A 14,180-nucleotide genomic window follows, 5' to 3' on the forward strand; every position below is an offset into this window, starting at 1 on the left:
TATATATATATATATATATATATATATATATATATATATATATATATATATATATATATATATATATATATATATATATATATATATATATATATATATATATATATATATATATATATATATATATATATATATATATATATATATATATATATATATATATATATATATATATATATATATATATATATATATATATATATATATATATATATATATATATATATATATATATATATATATATATATATATATATATATATATATATATTTTATCCATACTGCAATCCAATCAAGCAACACCACCACAACTATCACCACCATCACCCTCCTTTCCTGGCAACTGGAGAGCGCTTCAGGCTGGCAGGAATGACTGGCACACGACAGCCGCGCCAGGAACACGTACTATCCTTCATAAACTTGCATGGGGCAGTGATAGGATAGTTGCAGAAAGAAACGCGCCCATCCACCAGGCAGACGGCGGCCGGGATTCGTCTGGTTTTTGCCTCGCGGAGTGGTTGAGGGATGGCTTATTAACATTCATTCATGTCTCACGCACATTCGGCCGGAAAATAGCGTGACGATTTGCTGGATGGTAAAAACATTGTACTGATTGTATAAATTGATATACATTTTTTTCCTTACAAATCCAGCTCTTTCTCAAGTGTTTCGTATCTTAGGTCTCCTTCACCACGCTCAAAGGAAAAGTTCCCGAGAGTGTAACGAAATGACAGTGAAATGACATGAAAATTCAAAGCAAGAGCTGGAGTGAAACCAACACCGCCAATCAGCCTAGACGACACAGGACGCCAGCTCTAGACAGCCCTGAGGCACGTGGTCAGGGCTGCGTGGGTGCCAAGGGTCGGGGGAAGGACGGCTGCCACAAAAAAAAAAAAAAAAAAAAAAAAAAAAAAAAAAACATCTCACTGAAGCAAAAGCAGTATTCTTTCACAAGTTTATCACTCGCTAAATGAAATCGATTGTAAGCAGTGAGAGGATTAAAGCTCTGATACGCTATCACCAGTCACGACTCGAGTGGTGAGGAAGGAAGCTGCCTCTGGCCTGGTGTTTGATTGTGGCAAGATTTTGTAATGAGCCTCTGCTGCTCACGTTTTGCTTCAATCTTCCTTATCTTCCCTGTATCTTCGTGCCAACAGTCTCCGTCCATCAGTATCACCATGCGCTGCTATAGTTTACATCACTGCATGTCCCTTGCCTAAATAGTGTCCTTCACCATATTCTCTTAATGGGGTTAGCAGCTTGGAAATGTGATGCACCTCAGCGACACCGTAATTACCTACGAGCACCTTTCATTCTCGAACCGGTCTGTTTGTGTGTGTGTGTGTGTGTGTGTGTCCCTCGAGTTGTGTTTTTATGAGGTGCAGGCTTATTAAGGCCGTTCTGTGCAGTATTCTGAGTTTTTTATGATATTTTCTTTTATGCATCTGGTTGCAAACAATCTCGTCACAAGTAACCATGATGGGGAGCTCGTCTTATCCACACCCCAGGGGAAAGTGCCACTCTCTCAGTTTCGAAGCAAGCTTGTCTGTCTCCTTTCCCTTCCACAGGTTGCTGGGAGGGGAGGGGGCGGCAAAACTGGTAATGCTGCGTGGAGCACCTCAGCCACACACGATGCTGGCTGCTACCTAAGAAAGGTATGACGTGACGAAGGGCTGATGAAGTTTTCTTAAGAATAGCTTGCTTTCAACACGCTATCGCTGCAGCACCATCACCACTGCCATCACCACCATCATTATCGCTGACAATATCGACGACGACAACGACAACGAGTAACATCTACAACTACTACTATTACTATCATTACTGCTTTTGCTGCCACGGTGGTCAGTATTTGAATACATGGTGTATATATATATATATATATATATATATATATATATATATATATATATATATATATATATATATATATATATATATATATATATATATATATATAGACTATTTACCAGTACATTGGTATTTATGAAGTCATGAAGTCTATAAATGCTTCAATTTGAATATATAATCAAAATATATAATAAAGATATAAATGCTTTTTTTAAAATAGATCTGATCATAATGTCCGTCATGTTTTTCCTTGTTCGAGCAGTGAGCGAACTGAGAGCAAAACTGGCAACCTTGCGGTTTTTGCCCAGATGGTGGATGTTGTACTTAGCTTTGGGATATTGGGAAATTATGGTGAATCTTTTCGAATATGTATATTTAAAGTATAACTAGAAATTGTAAAAAGTACTTAATAATACATGAAAATACATTCATTTCATGTGTTTGGTATTTAAACACCACAGTAACCGCTGGTGGTGTGACACAAGCAAACCTTGGTGCCACACGTGCCGGTGTTGCTGGTGCTGCCACACCTTGTAATACCTTGATTATCTCACTATTAATGGTATGGAGATATGTAAAATTCCGAACACGAGTACTGAGTTCATAAGTGAAAGTTTAAAATGTTTTTTTTTTTACAACACACAAAAGTAGAACATTCACCATTCATCTCGCCATGTTAAGACAAGCGACAGGGAGGCGTGAGGGAGGCAGGCGGTGAGAGGAAGGAACCATCGAGCTGGACCTGACATGTGAATGCATGAGCCTGCTTGCTGACAGACACTCTGACTGAAATATGCACGCACACGCACACGCACACACACACACACACAGAGAGAGAGAGAGAGAGAGAGAGAGAGAGAGAGAGAGAGAGAGAGAGAGAGAGAGAGAGAGAGAGAGAGAGAGAGAGAGAGAGAGAGAGAGAGAGAGAGAGAGAGAGAGAAGGAGCGGACTAGAAAAGAGAATGGTAAGGTAAGGTTTTTGCTTTCACGTGTCAAGACTGCTTTGCTCATTCCTTGTGTGTGTGTGTGTGTGTGTGTGTGTGTGTGTGTGTGTGTGTGTGTGTGTGTGTGTGTGTGTGTGTGTGTGTGTGTGTGTGTGTGTGTGTGTGTGTGTGTGTGTGTGTGTGTGTGTGTGTGTGTGTGTGTGTGTGTGTGTGTGTGTGTGTGTGTGAAGAATCACGGATTGCATAAGTGAAGTAAGGTGCTGAGGAAATACCTAGCTAGATGTTATACCCGAAACCTCTCAGGCACTCTTGGAACACGTGGTGACCTGGGAAGGAAATCTGAACCCCACCAAGAATGTAACTGAACATACATACGCACAAACATAAACACACACACACACACACACACACACACACACACACACACACACACACACACACACACACACACACACACACACACACACACACCCTTGTCTGCCATGTGGAAAGATCAGATACGGTACTATTCAGATTTTCACTGGAATGTCTATTATTTTACTTCCGTGTCGGAGTTGTATGTCTACGTAGAGGAGATCGTGTCTGACATGGAAACTTACTACATCCTGCAGACTTTTTTTAATCTCATCAGTACCATGCCGCGTGTTTATGTTCATTCAGGTTAGTATTTGACGATTTTGTACAGCTTCAGATACTTAGGTGGGGATTAAAATAGTAAGGATTGGTCATTAATTTTCTGACCTCCATAGACCCTTCCTAATGCAAATAAAATCTTCTAATCATACCGAAAAATCATGGTAAAAATGCGTCTAAGAAATGTAGCGGTTAATCTTTCTTCAGTTCATCTTACAGTCGTGTTGTGGTGGAGAGAGAAACAACTCATACGTCGTTGCAATATTTGTGAAACTTATGCTCAATATGTCTGTTCTTCAATTTGTCAGAAAACTCATCAAATAAAAATGCAAAAAGTATAGCAACTTCATCTTCTAGTGGCTTTTAACTTTCAAACAAAAATATGATGGGGATATCAGTCAGTTTTTCCTATATGTCAGGGTAGGTGGGTGGTGGGAGTCTCTGCGGATCGTCTATAATAACAAAGAACAACAAAGAACAACACAAGCACCGGCAAAGCACGATCCTGGTTGACTCATTCTACACGAAGCAATATAGTTCTCAGATTTCGTCATCAGGAAACGCCTGAAATCCTTGACGAACATCACCTGCTCCTCGACAAGACATCATAACCATCATATCTGTCTTTCTTATCTGATTTGTCGGGTACATATTATACCTCATCAACAAATGTTTCCTTCATAAACTGTACTCCTTCACCGCACCTCTCTGGATCGTCGGTACAACACACCTTACTTCTGCCACCTTGCCTCTTGCCTCACCTGCCGTGTTGAAAATGGTAATCGGGTGACGTAACAGCCGCCCAGAGTTTTACTGTCATTGCAGCACGGTACCCAGAGCCCATGACGTCACCACCTCAAGAATGGCTTAGACCAGGGTGACGACGGTGGAGGCTGAGACCAATGGGGAAATATATCTGTTGAAAGTGTTTCTTGTTAGGGGAACGCGATTACGAAAACAGAATGAGTAGTACCTAGTAGTAGTAGTAGTAGTAGTAGTAGTAGTAGTAGTAGTAGTAGTAGTAGTAGTAGTAGTAGTAGTAGTAGCAGCAGCAGCAGCAGCAGCAGCAGCAGCAGCAGCAGTAGTAGTAGTAGTGGTAGTAGTAGTAGTGTAGTAGCAGTAGTGGTAGTAGCAGTAGTAGTAGTAGTAGTAGCAGGAGCAGCAGCAGTTGCAGCAGCAGCAGCAGCAGTAGTAGTAGTAGTAGTAGTAGTAGTAGTAGTAGTAGTAGTAGTAGTAGTAGTAGTAATAGCAGCAGCAGCAGTAGTAGCAGCAGCAATAGTAGTATTAGTAGTACTAGTAGTAGTAGTAGCAGCAGCAGCAGCAGCAGCAGCAGCAGCAGCAGCAGTTTTTGTTGTTGAAAAATGTAGTGAAATAGTTCAGTTGCCAATCAGTTTGCCGGGCTCTTTCTCTCTGTCCACCTTTCAGTTTGTCATTCTCACATCAAGGTCACTTCACGGACTCCCTTGGCAGATTCTTGACCTTTCACAATAGTTTATCACGTGGACGCTCAGGAACTAATGCTGGAAGAGATCTATGAACCGAAAGCTAAGCTAAACAACAAATTCAACAAAAAAGTACGATATTAATATTGAGAATCAGGACTGTGCGACTGAAAAAGATGAGTTAAGATTTTCATAACCAATTTCTTATCTAGATTATCTTACGTCGATCTGATTTGCTGCAAAGGATTTTCTTGCATCCAGTTAGATAATAATGCTTTCGAGGGAGACTATGATCATCTGAACTCATCTCGTGCAGCAAAAACAGGAAACTACTGAAAGAATGCAAGCACTGAACTGGAAGGCAGAGCAAAGGAGCGGCATTTCTAGGGCTCAGGGGACTGGCGGGTACTGATGGAGAAACGATAGCGTGTGAAAAGATATATGATAAGAACCGTGTTGCCAAATATTACCGACAGAGGCGCTTTTACAAAAAATACTGCGATGATAGTAATGATGATAACAACGATGATCACAGTAGTAGTAGTAGTAGTAGTAGTAGTGGTAACAATAACAACTGAAAAGACTACCAGCAGAAGCAGCAACAACAACAACAAAGAAAACAAGCACCACCAAACCACAACGCAATCCCAAAAGTCACTGCGCCACATCACCAACACTGAGGCGCGGACAAAAACGTGCAAGAAGACTCACAAGAAACTCATCCCCTCGAGCCAGCGACAATAACACGAGCAATACTGCACCAGAGAACAGGCGAGACAAAGAACGCTCAGATCAGTTCCAAATATAGGTAAGTGAGAGATGAGAAGGACGAGGAGGAGGAGGAGGAGGAGGAGGAGGAGGAGGAGGAAAACGAGAAGGACGAAGAAGAAAAGGAGGAGGAAGACCAGTATGAAAAGGACGAGGAGGACGAAGAGGAGAAAGAGGAGAATGAAGAGGAAGATGAGAATAAATAGAAAATGAGCGTGAGAATGATGATGAGAATGAGGACTACGAAGAGAAGGAAGGGAGGAGATGAAGAAAATGAGGAGAAGGAGTAGAGCTAAGAGGATGAAGAGAATGAGGAAGATTAATGCGAGAAAAGAAAGAAGATGAGGTTGAGAATGAGGAGAGAAGGTGGAGAACGAAGAATGAGAAAGACAAATAATTATGAGAGGAAGGGAATAAGATAAAGATGAGGATGAGGAGAACGATGAGTGGGGAGGAGGAAGAGGAAAGGAGGGGAGGGGGACAAGAGGTGGAATATGCTGCAGGTATTTCCCCCGTATGCAGATGAGGACCACGAGAAGCGATATTATCTGACAGAGAGAGCAATTCGTCGGGCCTTGAAAGAGACTCGGCCCACAACCAATGCCCGGGGCGAGGCTCACACCTCAGTCTGGGCGTGTCCGGTGTGTGCCACCTCTTGAAATGCACACACACACACACACACACACACACACACACACACACACACACACACACACACACACAAAAAGGCAAGTGAAACAACCTCTAAGACTCTATTTGTGTGTGTGTGTGTGTGTGTGTGTGTGTGTGTGTGTGTGTGTGTGTGTGTGTGTGTGTGTGTGTGTGTGTGTGTGTGTGTGTGTGTGTGTGTGAGAGAGAGAGAGAGAGAGAGAGAGAGAGAGAGAGAGAGAGAGAGAGAGAGAGAGAGAGAGAGAGAGAGAGAGAGAGAGAGAGAGAGAGAGAGAGAGAGAGAGAGAGAGAGAGAGAGAGAGAGAGAGAGAAAGCGGATTCTATATAACTCCACAAAATAATCACAATTAATTTAGGTTTTCCTGCCTTGCACAGCGCCGGGTGGAGGGTGAGAGGCCAAGGTAACAGGTTACAGGTGAACAATCTCGGAGCAGAATCATTGTCTCGCTGCAACCTTTCTGGCGGAACCTCCAAGCCTGCGCTGCTCCGGGCACGGGGAGGGGGGAGGGGGAAGGGAAGAAAGAAAGAAAAAAAAAAATCTTGACCTTGGCAGCGACTGCACGTGCTTGTGTGTATGCGCGCGCGTGTATCTTGTGTAGGCTTGACTTTATGTTGTCAATAACCACACGAATAATATCATCACATGCTTGAAGTTCAGTTTGTTGAATTTTCTTACTTCAATTATAAAATAGTTACTTGCTTACCACTCTTAGGAACAGTAATCTAGACGTGAAAATACTGTAAAAGTGCTTTGTTGTGTTTTGTCTGGTTATTTCTCTTGTATTCTCACACACTGACTAATCATTCACCACTGTCCGGCCCGCCACGCATCGCTGTCCCCGAGTGTCATTGTTTTCTCCGCGGCATGGTCGTTCTCTCTTTTTCATCACAAATCATCACTAGATCGTAATCTTACTGCGAATACTGCATGGAAAAAACTCTTGCCTTAGTGATACGCTTTTTCTTCTTTTATTCGTATCTCTTTCTTTCATTGTAGTCCTTGCCTTCCTTTCTCAGCCTTACTTTTCATTCTTTTTCTCTCATCCTAGCTCTTCAACCCCCCTCCTGCCCTCCATGGCTTGCCAAGGCTCCCACGCCAGCTGTGGGAGGGGCCGCGCTGACGATACATCTCCCGTGACGTCAGCGCTGACTTGATGGATAGAGTTTTAATTGGAGAGATGTTGGGCGCTCGGGGTGGGCACGCTCGCGGGATAATTGAGGGTAAACACAATGCATACAGGTGTTTCTGTCAGCGGACCGTAGCCTCCTCCTCTTAAGACACCAAGAGGCGAGACGGAGACCACTGTGCCCGCCGTGCCATTAGTAGAGCAAAGCGAACACTTCGAGCACTATTTAACTGTAACATTTGAAGAATCAGTGAAGTAAGAACTTCAACTTAAAGAGGTTGAGGATGTAGGTAAGTAAAAATTTCTGAACAATTTTAGATACTTAGACCTGTGCACGTGCGACACACACACACACACACACACACACACACACACACACACACACACACACACACACAAAGGAAGAAAGAAAAAAGGTGGCGTAGACTACGAACAGAAGAGGCAAGAAGGGAATATATGAACATGAGAAACAGGCTAAACAAACTTGTACAGAGAAGAAAGTGTCAGTACTATAGACAGAAGTCATTAGAGTCACGGTCTAACATTAGTAGATTATATAAGATACTGGATAATTTGACAGGTAACAGGAGAATAAATAAGTTGCCTGAGGGATTTAATGACACTGTGCTGGCAAATATGTTCTTTGACTTCTTTGATCAAAAGATAAAGTCGATTGTGGAGAATTTTAGAAATGAGGAGCTTGAAATACCCGTGAGTATGCCAACGCCTCGGGCTAAGCTACTCTCCTTTAAGCAAGTAAGTGTGGATGAAGTAAAGGAGATTGTACATAAAGTTAACATAACCTACTGCGATAATGACCCATTACCTATTAGTGATATTATTCAGAGTGAGAAGTTCTGTGAAATTCTGGAAATTTTTAAACTGATTATAAACAGTAGCTTCATGAACAATACCTTTCCTGTCTCTGAAAAATGGCATTGATAAAGCCCATTGTAAAGGGTAAAATGGATACGCAGTGCTTGAGTTCCTTTAGACCTGTATCTAATTTGACCTTTTTATCGAAGATTATTGAAAGTGCTGTATTAAACCAATTACTCGACCATTTGAAAGTAGTGCAGGCTTTACCGGATAATCAATCGGTTTATAGAAAACTTTATTCGACTGAGACAGCTTTATGCTCAGTTATCAATGATCTGATAATCCTGATGGATGAAGGAAAATGTGGTTTGCTAATTTTACTGGACTTAAGTGCAGCATTTGACACAGTTGTTCACAGATTGCTTCTTTTAGATTGCAGGTCTGTCGGTATTGATGGAGATGCACTAACATATTTAGAAAGTTATCTTGCAAACAGGCAATACTGTGTTCAAGTTGGTAAATCTTTCTCAGACAAGAAGATTTTAGAAAGAGGAGTACCCCAAGGCAGTGTTTTAGGTCCTATTCTGTTCTGTATATATACTATTGAACTATCACACATACTAAGAAAACATGACATTGACTTCAAACTGTTTGCTGATGACACACAGTTTTACATGACCTTGAACAATGTAGATAATGTTGAAGGAAAGATAAAACTTATTATGGATGATGTTGGTAGATGGATGGAATCCAAGCAGTTGAAACTTAATCAAAACAAGACTGAATGTTTGATAGTGGGTAAGAATAAGGACTTAAAGAGGATTGATATGTCCACATTATATATTGATGGTAACAGTTTGGGTGTTCGTGATACAGTGAAGGATCTGGGAGTATTATTGGACTGTCATTTATCTATGAAAGATCAAATACGGCAGGTGGTTAAGACGACAAGATACCATCTGAAAAATATAGGTTTTGTCAGAAAATACTTGGATGAGAAAACTACGAAGATGCTGGTTCATAATCATGTGATAAGCAAACTGGATTACTGCAATTCTCTGTATTATGGACTGCCTAAGTATCTCTTAAAAGACTTACAGCTTGTCATGAACAGAGCTGCCAGACTGATTACAGGCGTCTCTCCTCGTGAGAGGATAACACCTGTATTGATAGATCTGCATTGGCTGCCAATTAAAGCACGAATTGAGTACAAGATTAGTGTTATGACTCATCAGGCATTACAGTCTGGAAAACCTGAGTACTTGAGGAACTTACTGGAAACATTCCACCATGACACTACGATGGAGCTGAGACACGATGCAGACCCATACAGACTACATGAGCCAAGATATCACCTTGACATGGGATGTCGAGCATTTGCAAGATTTACAATAAACTGCCAAGTGATATCAAAGGTTGTGCCAGGATCGATATCTTCAAAAAGAAATTGAAGACATATTTGTTCAAGGAAGTTTATGATTTTAACGGCATGGAAATCAAAGGCAATTATAGATGCTAGTTGCTTTTGAGGGAGGCTCTGCTGAGCGCTGCCTCGCAGTGAAGCGGAGCCTTGAACAAACACCCCAAGTAACAAGTAATAAGTAAGTAACACACACACACACACACACACACACACACACACACACACACACACACACACACACACACTCTTCCTATACAGATAAAAAACAAACTGTTAATCCAGCCAAGGGTCATGAGCTTTGGGATTATAGAAAGTGTGGTTGTATGCAGGGGTTCTCAACCTTTTTATCGTTAAGAACCCCTGAGTTATAAGACCATCTACCAGTACCCCAGTATTGTCACATGGAACATGGAACTCAATATGCAATGGCACTGCAAAGGATTTTATTAGATCAGCCATCTAAGTACCCCTGGAAATCTTCTTATGAACCCCCTGTGGTTTCGCGCTGTCAGGATGGCCACTGTCCATGAGCTAACATCATTAGGTCTCTATGACGCTGAAGACGTCTATGCAGAACGGTTTGGTTGGCAATAGACAATCTCATTATCAGACTTTGATTTCTAAGTTATGAAAATAATCTCATTTACGGGGCTTCATAGGTTCATGGTGTCTTGTAGTCTACTTACTAACCTAGAAGGAAAGAAAATATCATACTAACTTCGAGCTATCAATTGAGGAAGAAGTAATCTTTGTCCCAGGAATAGAGCAAGATGGTATATAAAAAAACACAATGCATAGTTATAACCTAACTCTACTATTATAGCGTTTTTTGTCGTAGATACATGTTTAGAAATACTTTACCTATCTTGATATCTCCTTACGTGACAAAAGAATATCCAAAAATATACGATATGCAGTTGACCATCTTTTCTGTGAAATATTACGATATCTGTTGAATCTGGCAACTTCAACGGGAGTTTGGGTCCTCTCCTAGTGTTTCCTTATGATTGGAACATTGATATTTATACGTCATTGTGATCAGGAAATAAAGAAAACTAAGTTTGCTTTTTCTAAGAGCATGAAATAGAAAAATTTATGTTTACAAGTGGCAGTTTATGTATAAGACACGCAAACCTGTGTGCACTCATCCACTCTATCCAGAAGCTTAACTAATTTTCAAAAGTTCCCCAATAGCTACACAACTACCATTGGTCTACTGTTTCTATCCAGTTACCTACAAACACGTACACATTCACGGCAGCAACATGCAAAGTACACTAAATACTCCGGAGCAAAGCTGCCTCACCTTGTTTCATTAATCAGCTAACTCTTGCACACTTTCACACCAAAGCTATTTTTCATTTACCATCGACGATTTTATATTCGAATCAAAATTAAAACGACGATTGAGAACTTTCGGCCTAAAGATGTTTGAGGGCCGTGACGGCCTTGGGCGCCGCACGGGGGAAGGAGGTGGCCGTCGGGTCCGGCCTGGGGCCCAAGGCAGGGAACTGGCTGCAGGTCCTGCTTTTCCTTGGTGGCCTCAAGCTTCACTACTAGTCGTCCACTTGCAGCGCATCACACTAGGCAAGGGTCGCCATAAGCAAGAGATCAATGTCTACCACTCACCGGATGGTGCCGTGAGGGGCCCTAAAGGGGTGATAAGGGCTCCTTGCATAGAATATGATGGTGAGTGGTGTGTACGGGACCTCTGCTTATAATGACACCGGGCTGAACAACTCGCCATGAACGAGGGCACGCTATGTGCCATGAGCCAGGCACTGACAGTACCAGGGGTCCTTTACGTTAGGTTAGGTTAGGTTAGGTTAGATTAGGTTAGGTTAGGTTAGGTTAGGTAAAAAGGACTCACTTCATGACAGCGTTTGGGGAGTGGTGTGTGGCGGGTCATTGCTCATGGCGACCTGTGTGAGGCATTGCAAGGTTGCATCGTCACTGCTCTCATAACCACGGGACTGGGGTTGACCCTTTCTGGGTAAAAAGTTTCGTCCCAGTACCTGTGTAGGTAATAATACTTTGGATCGTTTCGCCATCGCCATCGCCGCACCGTTAGCCTCGATAAACGGATCGTTATCCTCAACAAACACATCTGTACCGTGGACACTGGAATCGCAACCTGTCGTGGAATCCCATTGTTAGCGTGGACTCATTTTCCTTCGCGGCTTCAAGCTCACTGATTGTTGTCAACTTGCAGCGCCTCATACTAGGCAAGGCGTCGCCTTAAGCAGGGTGCCGTGTCTACCGTCCATCAGATGATGCCGTGAGGGGCCTTTAAGGGGTGATAAGGGCTCCTTGCATAGAGTCTGGTGGTGAGTGGTGTGTACAGGACCTCTGCTTATAATGACATCGGGCTGAACAACTCGCCATGAACGAGGGCACGCTGTGCGCCATGAGCCAGGCACTGACCGTACCAGTGGTCCTTTACGGGGTGAAAAGGACTCACTGACAGTGTTTGGGGAGTGGAGTGTGGCGGGTTATGCTCATGGCTACCCGTGTGAGGCGCAGTAAGGTGGCAGCGTCACTCTCCTCGCACTCACGGGTCTGGGGTGAACTCTTACGGGGTGAAAGGGTTCGCCCCAGTACCTGTGTAGGCAAGTGAACTTCAATTGCGTCGCAGTGAGGTGGCAGCGCCACTCTCCTCGCACCTAAGGGTGTGGGGTGGATCCTTACAGGGTGAAAGGGTTCATCCCAGTACCTGTGTAGGCAAGTGGACTTCAATTGCAGCGCAGGAAGGTGGCAGCGTCACTTTACTCGCACTCAAGGGTGTTGGGTGGATCCTTACGGGGTGAAAGGGTTCGTCCCAGTACCTGTGTAGGCAAGTGGACTTCAATATTGTGTCTTGAAATCGCATCGTGAGGACTGGAACCGCATCGACATCGTGGAAACCCGCATCGTTCCCGTGGAAACTGGAATTGCATCTTGATCGTGGAAACTCGCATTATTATCTTGGAAACTGGAAGGGCATCTTTATCATGGAAAGGCATCGTCATTTTGGAAACTTGCATCGCTATCGAGGAAACTGGAATGCCATTGTTATCTTGGAAACTCGGAGCGCTATCGAGGAATCTGGAATCAAATCTTATCGTACACACTGTTATCGTGGAAGCTCTCGTGATCGTCGTTCGTTTCGTTATCTCTGAATTACTTAATTAGTCTTGGTATTATTATTATTAGCTTCCATAATAATAGAGATGTTGGTCATTTTTTATCTTATCTTTTTTACTGTATTTTTTTTCAGGGTACAGTTTAGTGTTCTTCAACCTTTTCTAAATTCGTGCACCTTTTCGAGAAGCAAGGAGGACTATAAAAGAAATGCATCAATATTCGTAATTTTCCCCTACTTTAAGACTGAAAATCGATAGATAACATTATTGAATATCTACCTGAAGCTACAGTTTTTTTAGTCCTAAACAGTCGCTATATAGAGCGAAATGTACTAAAACAAAATGCCACATCTCAAACACATTAGGCCCGTGTTCCGTCGGAGTGTAATATATTACTATTGTGAATAAATCGCAATACTTTGATTAATATCAATAGGAGAGGACCCAAACTGTCACAATTTCAGTGTTCGCAGGAGAGAGTCAGTATCGTCTCGCGGTACAGAGTAATCGTCTCTAAACACTGTATTATGATGTATCTATTGATTTGCCAGGGTTTTACTCCTACCAGTATTTTTCTGTTCTTATTCTACCATGGTATTTCTTTATAGTTACTTGAGTTTATACGACTGACATCATAATATAGAGCAAAACATAATTGTCTGGTGTACCAAGATCTTTCATTTCTAGAGACTTGAAGACAGCACGGAACCTTAACACACATTTCACCTCGCTTCTGCACAGGTTAATTCTTCTTCTTCTCAACCTTTTAATGTGATGTACCCTCGAAGTCTTTCAGTATTGATCACGTACCCTTACCCACAATGCAGCGTCAGGAAGGGTAACAATAAATGCATGGTTTATTGACTTAGTTTATTAAGTTTAAATTGTGTTATATATGTGGAGCAGACACAATTTTTAATTAATATTAGTATGTTTCTATGAGGTAGTGTCGATAGGAACTGGTACCTCACAGGGAGACACTATATGTGACTAACATGCAATGCATTTACCAAAAGAAACTATATCAGACAATTTTCGATCATTATGGCAGTGAACTAGTGTTGCTTGCAGCTAGTTGCAACTTGTAACTAGTAACAGTGATAAATAAGTCACTGTGTGTGTGAATAACATATAAGATAAGAAATCGGAGCAAATATTATAGGTTTGCAAGGTTGTGTGGCAACTGTAATCCAAGAGAGCTTCCTCTCAAGTGATATAACTCAAGAGTTTCCTTGTTAACGTTGTTAACGTGTCCTGGTTCTAGTGAAGGACACATTGTATACTACAAACGAATTTGCTGCTATTTAAAACTGAAGCATTTTGAGAAACCCGCCACGTACCCCAAAATTCCTCTCACGTACCCTGGTGTACGCGTACTTGGTG

Source organism: Portunus trituberculatus, chromosome 44, assembly GCF_017591435.1.
Source record: "Portunus trituberculatus isolate SZX2019 chromosome 44, ASM1759143v1, whole genome shotgun sequence".
Lineage (NCBI taxonomy): Eukaryota > Metazoa > Arthropoda > Malacostraca > Decapoda > Portunidae > Portunus > Portunus trituberculatus.